The sequence below is a fragment of the Primulina huaijiensis genome, chromosome 7 (genome assembly GCF_012295235.1).
Source record: "Primulina huaijiensis isolate GDHJ02 chromosome 7, ASM1229523v2, whole genome shotgun sequence".
In the NCBI taxonomy this organism is placed as follows: Eukaryota; Viridiplantae; Streptophyta; class Magnoliopsida; order Lamiales; family Gesneriaceae; genus Primulina; species Primulina huaijiensis.
In genome coordinates, this window is record NC_133312.1 from 15,774,445 (window position 1) to 15,784,122 (window position 9,678).

Consider the following 9,678-nt stretch of genomic DNA (forward strand, 5'->3'; position numbering starts at 1 on the left):
TCTAATCTAACAACTTCTTTAGATCGTAGCTTTATTAAAATTAACGTGGATGCATCGGTTCTCCCATCAGTTCTTTCTTTTGTGGGCGAGATGACATTGAACAATATTTTTTCATTGGTTCATTGTGTGCAAGGTTTAAGATATCTTCATCTTCCATAACATTTTTCCATTGTGAAGGTGTTATGGCTGATGTCCATTTCTCTAAGCAGCCTTGGATTGTTGAAACTAACGCTTGTTGGCTGTTAAACTCGTGCATGATCTTGCACATTTTGCGATTGAAGCTCCAATCGTGGAAGAAATTCGACAAGCTTGCTCTCATGTTCCTGGCGCCTTATTAAACAAAGATCCGTAAATTACGTTACTCATGTGCTTGCATCTCAAGGCGTTCAACAAAAGGCTTCTTTTTATTTACTTATTTTTAACCCTTATTTATGATGATATTGTCCTGATAGATGAAAATAAAGAATGTGTAAATCAAAAATTGTATAGATGACGTGAAACTCTTGAGAGTAGAATTTTTGGTATTATTCACTCAAAAACGGAATATTTTGCAGCTTTTAACTTTGTTTGAAGGTCGAGAAGTCTCAGAGTGTGAAAATTTTCGCTATTTAGAATCTATTATCTAAAATACTAAGGATATTAGAGAGGATATAGACTATAAGATTAAAGAAAAATGGATGAAATTGATGATGACATCTACATGATATAAGGATGACGGCGAAACTGAAAGGAAAATATTATAAAACTATTGTTTAAACAACTATTTTTATGGCTCGGAGTGTTAGATCACTATATAACTACATATGCATAATATGGCGATAATAATGATGTGTATATTAAGATGGATGTGTGACAACACACGCAAAGATAGAGTTATGAATGAAATGATTATGACCTATTTTGGTGTAGCCCTCTTAGAGGATAAAATTAAGGAGAGACATCTGACATGGTTTGGTCATGTGAAGAGGAGACCAAACACGACCTCAATTAGATATATCTTGAATTGGCAGGTTAATATAAGGAGTAGGAGGTGCAGATCATTGAAAAATTAGATAAATGTTGTTAATGATGATATCTTAGATCTTGATTTAAGAGATGTAATGATCGAGATTATATCACTGTAATCTGATACTAATCAATTGACTTATTGATGTGATTATAGAAGGAGTAGAAAAAACATGAAAAATCATATTGTGAGCTTTGTTGAAGTGCGAGGCAAAACACCTCGAGCATATGCGTGGAGAGTATTCGCGCATATGCGCGAGCATTTCGAGAAGATGAGTGCGCGGACTGAACTTTTGGCGCATGTACGTGGAGATGGTGCGCGCATATGCGCGAGCGGCTGTGTTATTAGATTGCTGGACAGAACATTAGGCGCATATGCGCGAGAAGAGGGCACGCATATGCGCAAGTTGATAAATTCAGAAACGCCGGAACAGAAAGTCTAGCGCATATGTGCGGGGCTTGGTCGTGCATATGCGCAAGACGTGCAGCACAAAGAAAAGAGCCACGTAGCTTTGCCATGCAATTTAAATGGTAAATCCTTCTTTCTTTCGACATTCCAGCCAAAAAGCGAGAGAAACCTCCTCAGAAATCCCCAAGCTTCATGAAGTCTTAGAAATTTAATTGTACACGATCCGGTTATCAGATTTTCGATCCGAACATATTTTCGTGCTCCTCTCGTCAAAGGCTTCAAAAAGACGTAAGTTTTATTATGTTCTAGCATGGTTCGAAATTTATGTATCGAGGGAATTATGATTTGATCTAGATTATGTGTTCTCGCGATATTGGTAATCGTAGAATTGAAACTGGATTGAAGAACAGACACCGTATGACATTGTTATGATTTTTCAGATTTGATTTGATTGAGATTATACAGATTCGGTATTAGACTGTGTTTATCGATTGATTATGAGTTGTTGGAATTGATATCTGTTGATATTGCATTGCTGGTATCTCGAGATTGTACCGTTATGCCTTCAACAGTTACCTAGATTGAATATTGATCAGATTCAGTATTGCTTTGAGTTATTTGTTGATCTTGAATATTATTCCAGAAATTCTTCCATAAAGATTTTATTCTTATATTAAAGATCTGTATTTCTTTATTCTGCAAAGAAATTAGTAGTTATACCCGGGAAAAATCCTTAAGTCATGTTCCGCAAATCATGTAAGGCCAAAGAGCAAGGTAAGTGTAAGTCCTTGACAGTATGTACTTAAATTCTGATGGATAAAATAATAAGATTTTTTACTAAGAATAAATCTTCAAGTAGTAATACTAAAAATAAAGAATTGATTATTTCCGAAAATTTCGAAAAGAATATTCAAAACTGGAAAATACCAGCATCTTTTAATATGAAGATTTATAGATCTAATGGATTTAATTTTAAATCTGATTACATAATTAAAACTATAGAAGAAGCGATTCCATTAAAAAGAGAATACGACTAATTAAAGATCTTTATTTCTTTATTCTTCAAAGAAATTAGTATTTATACCCGGGAGAAATCCTTAAGTCAGGTTCCGCAAATCCTGTAAGGCCAAAGAGCATGGTAGGTGTAAGTCCTTGATAGTATCTACTTAAATTCTGATGGATAAAATAATAAGATCTTTTACAAAGAATAAATCTTCAAGTAGTAATACTAAAAATAAAGAATTGATTATTTCTGAAAATTTCGAAAAAAATTTTCAAAACTGGAAAATACCAGCATCTTCTAATATGAAGATTTATAGATCTAATTGATTTAATTTTAAATCTGATTACATAATTAAAACTATAGAAGAAGCGATTCCTTTAAAAGGAGGATACTACTCATTTAGTATATTATCTCAAAATCTTGTTAATATTCACAAGCAATTTTACAAATTTATGCATCTGGGAATGATACAAGTAGGTTTAAAACCTCTTACCAGATTAGGCTTAAATACTTCTGCCTTAATCCTAGTACGAGATCAAATACATAATAAATTTTTAGATTCCTTATTAGGAATAGTAGATTCCTCATTATGCGAAGGACCAATACATTTTAGCTGTTTCCCTAATTTTCCGATTTCTCTTTCTGATCCAAATATCATGAAAGCCCTCACTCTAAATATAAAAACTGAAGGTTTTGATATGATAGATGGTACAAAAAATGTTGTTCTATTATATAGAATTTGTTATAAAGTTATGAATTCAACAATATCTAATTTTAGAATCAATACTAATCAAATTAGTTCAAAAAGAGGAGAAACTACTCTTTTTATAACTGATATTACTAAAAGCAATATCATGATTCCTAGAACAATTAATTGAAGTCAAGTTACTTTGCCAGAAATCTGGAAAATGAAGAATATAGCTCCTTCTTTAAAAGAAGAATCCAGAAAACTAGAAAGTATAGTTCAATATGTTGATGTGGATGTTGAAATAAAATTTTCATCACAAAGACATCTACGAATTAAACTTCCTGAAGAAAATAGAAATTCTACTTCTTCTATATCTGATTTTGAGAAAATTAGTATATCTTGTCTTCAAAAGACAAATGATAATGTTTCTCATCCTGAATACAAAGTTGATATTCCTGAATCAAGTACTTCTCGATTTCAAAGAAGTTACTCTGTTAATAATAGAAAATCTAACTCTCCTACTTTTCTGATATGAGATATAATGTTATGGTTATTAATAATAACGATTCTATTCAGAAAATTTTAGAAAAGATTAAAAATCTAAATAAGAAAAAATGGTTTTTAAGTTGTTTAAATTCAAAACAACAAACTTTATATTCTTCAAGATATTTAGATTGGGTTAAAGAAACTAACTCAAATTTAGATTTTTTCAAATGGCTAGAAAATTTATATTTTCCTACAAGAAATAAAATATTTCCAAATTTTACAGATGAGTATTTCATAAACACTCTTTAATCAACATATAAATTATATGTTCATGAAAATGGAGAAGAATCTTTTGATATTCATCCTCCATTCACTACTTTACAAATTAAAAAAGGTAATAAAGAAATTTACACTGCTCCTATAAAATCTGAATTAGGACAGAGTAATTTTGATCATATAATTTAACAGAATAATTTTACTAATCTTACTTTACATTCTTTAAGAAATCAGACTACCCGAATTGAAGAAATTTTATGAAAATCTAAACAAGGATTTTCTAGTGGTGAAAGTTCAAAAACTTTAATGATAAAACATCCTCCTAATCTTAAAAAATAAAATTTTCTTTTAAGTTCCAAAAAAAGATAAAGATTTTATGGAAGGTCTAATAGACAAATTACAAAAAATAAACATTAAAGAAAAAGGTTCTATCTCGGTCATGACTAAATCCTAACAATTTGAAAATCTTTCTAGTTCGTCAGAAGATGAAATGAAGATTAACAAAATGCATAAAGTATCAATTGTAAAACCTTTTTATAAAAAGACAACACCTTTTGATCTTCAAATTAAAGAAAAGAAAGATTACGTTCAGTTTAATGGAGAAGTCATTACTGAATGGAATATAGATGGAAAATCTGAATATCAGATTGAAACTGTTATTAAACAAATGTTAATATACTCTTTTGCCGCAAAGATAAAAGGTAATAATGATAGGCAAATTGCTCAAGCCATTATTACTGGTTTCACAGGCCTAACTTCAAGGTTGGTGGGACTTTTATCTTTCTAAAGACGCAAAGAATAAAATTCTTAACTCTTCTATAATTTATCCTAATGGAAGAGAAGAATTTGATGTTGTTAATACACTTATTTATACAATTCTATCTAATTTTATTGGAGATAATGAACTTCAATTAGATATATCTCAAGAGTAATTAATGAATTTGAGATGTCCAACACTATCTGAATTCAGATGGTATAAAGATGTTTTTATGACCAAAGTTTTAACTAGAAATGATTGCAATGCAAATTTTTGGAAAGAAAAATTTATTTCTAGACTTCCAGTTCTCTTTGCTGAAAGAGTTAAAAATAGGTTAAAATCAAAATCTCCAACAAATTCTATAGATTGGAATTCACTCACCTATGGTGATTTATCCGCAGAAATAACTGCAGAAGAAATCAATGACATCAAGTTAAAAAGACAACTTGATATGCAAAAAGAAGAAAATATAAATATTATTGGTGACTTTTGTGAGCAAATAAGCTTTCAACCAATAAAATATCCTAAAATGGATAAGAAAAAGAAAAGATTTCCTTACAAAAGAAAGAAATATTATATAAAAGATAAAGAAAAATCTAAAAAATATTCTAAGAAAAGGTTTAAAAAACCTATAAAAATGATTCTAAAGTTCCAGTATGCTGGAAATGTGGAAAAATTAGACATAAAGCTAATAAGTGTTATGTCAAGAAAAAGATTAATAATCTCAACATAAACAATGATTGAAAAGAATCATTGATAAACATTCTTCTTAATAAAGAAGAAGATATAAAACAAAAGGATTTTTATATTAATATTATTGATGAATTATCAGAATATTCTAATATTAGTTCAGATAATGATTCTGAAATATCAGAAAATAAAATCTGTAATCCAGATTGTGATTGTGATACATGTTTCATAAATTTTATGGGATTAGAAATAAATGTTATATCAAATGAAGAAACTTTCATTTTAGATATCATAGATCAAATAAACGACCCTATAGAAAAAAGAAAAGCTATAGAACATTATTTAAATATGGCAAATCATAAGTCTACTAAACTTGTACAAAATACAGTACAAGAACATGAATTATAATCTTATAATAAAATATTAGAAAAGGCTAAACAAAAAGAAAAAGAGCCTACTATTTCTGAATTAAAAGGCAAAATAGATCAGATAAAATATTTAAAAGAAAGAGTAAATACTCTTAGTATTAATAATCACACTTGGGAAAAAGATTCTACTTCTGAAGAAGAAGAAGATATTTTTCCAAAAGATGAAAATGATCATGAAATAAATCAAATGGTATGGGTCAATAAAATTGATCAAATTATTTCTCAAAAATGGTACTCAAAAGTAATATAAATTATTAATAAAAAATTTAAAATTACTATTGAAACATTATTAGATACAGGAGTTGATGTAAATTGCATTATGAAAGAATTGTTCCTTCCAAATATTACAAAAAGACTACTAAATTTATAACAGCTGCTAATAAGCAACCTCTCATAGTTAATTACGAATTGTCTGATGTGGCAATATGTAATTCTGGAGTTTGTTTAAATACAGCTTTTATTCTCATTAAAAATATATCTACTCCTGTGATTTTAGGAACTCCATTTTTCCAAATGTTGTTTCCTATTAATGAAAAGGGTTTATATACCAATATTAAAGGAAATAATTTATTTTTCCCATACACCACAATACCTGTTTCAAAATCTATTAATATTTTACAAAAAATAGTAAACAATAAAGAAAATTTTGTTACTTCGTTGAAAGAAGAAATTCTTTTTAAAAATATTAAAGAAAAAATAAATTCTAAAAAAATTCAAGAAAAAATAAAAATTATTTCAGAAAATATTTCTAAAAAAATTTGTGCCGATGTCCCTAATGCCTTTTGGAATAGAAAAAAACATCAAGTTAGTCTTCCTTATATAGATGATTTTACTGAGGATAAAATTCCTACAAAAGCGAGGCCTATAGCAATGGGGCCTAGACTTTTAAAATATTGTAAAGAAGAAATTGATAGTCTTCTTAAAAAAGAATTAATAAGACCAAGTAATAGTCCTTGGAGTTATCCAGCATTTTATGTAGAAAATGTAGCATAAATTGAAAGAGGAGCTCCAAGACTTGTTATTAATTATAAACCGCTTAATAAAGCATTAGAATGGATAAAACACCCATTACAAAATAAAAGAGACCTATTAAATAGATTATTTAAAGGGAAAATATTCTCTTCTTTTGATTTAAAATCAGGATTTTATCAAATTCTTCTAAAAGAAGAAGATAAATATAAAACTGCTTTTACTGTACCATTTGGACATTACGAATGGAATGTTATGCCATTTTGTTTAAAAAATGCTCCAATGTAATTTCAAAATATAATGAATGAAATTTATAATTCATATATAGATTATATCATAATTTATATTGATGATGTTCTTATTTATTATGACAATATTGATCAGCATTTTAAACATCTCAATATATTTATTCAAGCTACTAAAAGGGATGGTTTAGCTGTAAATCAGAAAAAAGTAAAAAATTTTCAAACTAAGATAAAATTTGTGGGGACCCGGGCTCTAACTCAATTCTTTTTGGGATTAATTGGATCTTTGTTAGAAAATGTGGGTCAAAATTTTACTTCTATTATTAAAACAAATGTAAATAAACCTACACAAATAATGTCTCCATTTTATTTCAACAAACATAAATCCATGTCTTATTTCAGCACATTCATACCAACTAGTGTTCAATACCAACTACAAACCACATTGTAGTACATGTCTAGTAAGAAACCACTAGAAATCTTCTTCTACGCCCGTAATCTCCACGCTATCTCGATCTCTCATCTTTGTCTCGACCCTGATCCTGTCCCACCTATAATCATGCACACATACAGACACAACCACAGCCGGATACTCCGGTGAGAACAAATCCCAGTATAAAACATGGTACACATGCATATACACAATATAAATCATGAAGCATACTCTCATGAATAGAATCAATGGCAATAGGTTCCATAATCTATGAAACCAAATCAATATCAGCATGCAAATGAAATCGAAATCATATCTTGACTCGACTCGACTCNCATATAAAAAAGTAACAATCTAGTATGTGATTTTGGGAAACTCAAATCAGATCTAATTCGAGTTATATCTTCCCGAATCAACATGAATTATACCTTTCTTTCTGTCAATCTGACTCTATCGAAGTCTCGAACTCAAGGTCTGTCAATACTCAATCTGGGAATGACAATATCGAGGAGTACAATATCAATACACTGATCAAGTCAATACTGGATATAATCAGAATTAAATCTAATTCTGTTTTGACAGCATAACTGCACAATCTCAATATACCCAACAATACAAATCAACAGATATCCGTTCTCGCAACTCATAATCAATAACAATATAAATCCGATATCAAATCTCAGTCAAATAAACTCTGAAATTCATAACAATTCTATACGGTATCCGTTCTTCAATCCGATTTCGATTATATGATGTCTAACATATCAAGAACATTATATAAGAATCATATCAGATTCTGGCAATACCATAATTTAAAATCATCTCAAAACGTAGTAAAACTTACGTCCAGTTGAAGCCTACGTCGATAGGAACACAGTACTGAAGTCGGATTTAAAATCAGACGGACGGATCTTTCATAAATCACAAATCTACAAGACAAAAGGCGTAAAGATTTCTCGTAGTTTCCCAGGAGCTCTTCTCGTTTCTTGTTCAGGGAGGAATGAATGAATTGCACTTTATATATATCAAGTTGCATGTATAAGTTACGTGTCCTCTTTTCACATATTTCAGGCGGCGCTCGGGCGGTTGAAATATACCGCTCGGGCGCGGCATTCTCTGTCAGGATATCACTTTGTTCTACCCTGGCGCTCGAGCGGTTACAAACTACCGCTCGGGCGCCGAATGTTCTGTCCAAGTATTCTTCTTGTGGTGCATTGGCGCTCGAGCGGTCAAAAGTTACCGCTCGGGTGCGGCATATTCTGTTCGAAGGCTACCCTTAGCATGCACAAGCGCTCGGGCGGACGTTTCCTACCGCTCGGCGCCAACTTTTCTGTCCGAGGCTTCTTGCCATTACATTTCTTCACTTTTCATTTCCTTCCTCATGCCTCCATTACAATAATAGTTCAAAAGAGTGATATCAAATTTCAGGCCTTACAAAATTCTTAGGACATTATATTGAAAATGGAATAATGATTCCTATAGAAAGAGCAATTGTCTTTGTTGATAAATTTCCTGATAAAATCACTGATATAAATCAATTATAAAGATTTATTGGAAGTCTTAATTTTATAGGAGATTTTTATAAAGATCTCGCTTAAGATTATAAATTATTATTTAAAAGGTTAAAGAAAAATCCTCAACCATGAACTGATAGTCATACTTTAGCAATTCAAAAAAAAAAAAAAAGAGTTAAAGAACTCCCTTGTTTATCTATTGCTAACCCTGAAACATTTAAAATAGTTGAAACAGACGCCTCCGATATTGGATATGGAGGAATACTTAAACAAAATATAGATAATACATCTAAAGAAATTCTTGTTAGATACACTTCTGGAACTTGGAATAATACTCAGAAAAATTATTCAACAATAAAGAAAGAAATTCTTTCAATTGTTAACTGTATTACAAAATTTGAAAGTGATCTTTTAAACAAGAAATTTCTTTTAAGAGTAGATTGCAAATCTGCTAAAGATATTCTTTTAAAAGATGTTAAAGTAATAGCATCTAAACAAATTTTTGCTAGATGGCAAGCAATATTAGCATGTTTTGATTTTGATATTGAACATATCTCTGAAAAATCTAATTATTTACCAGATTTTCTAACAAGAGAATTTTTGCAGTGATCAACCTTGGAAAACGGTTCTAAAAAGACCAGCGACAGGAAAGAAGCCGATGAATAAACCACCTTTTAAAAGAGGTGCCACTACTGTTCCTCAGCCTAATACGGCTACTAAAGAAGAAGAGAAATTTGATCCTATTAAAGAATTAACAGAGGATCCAACTGCATAT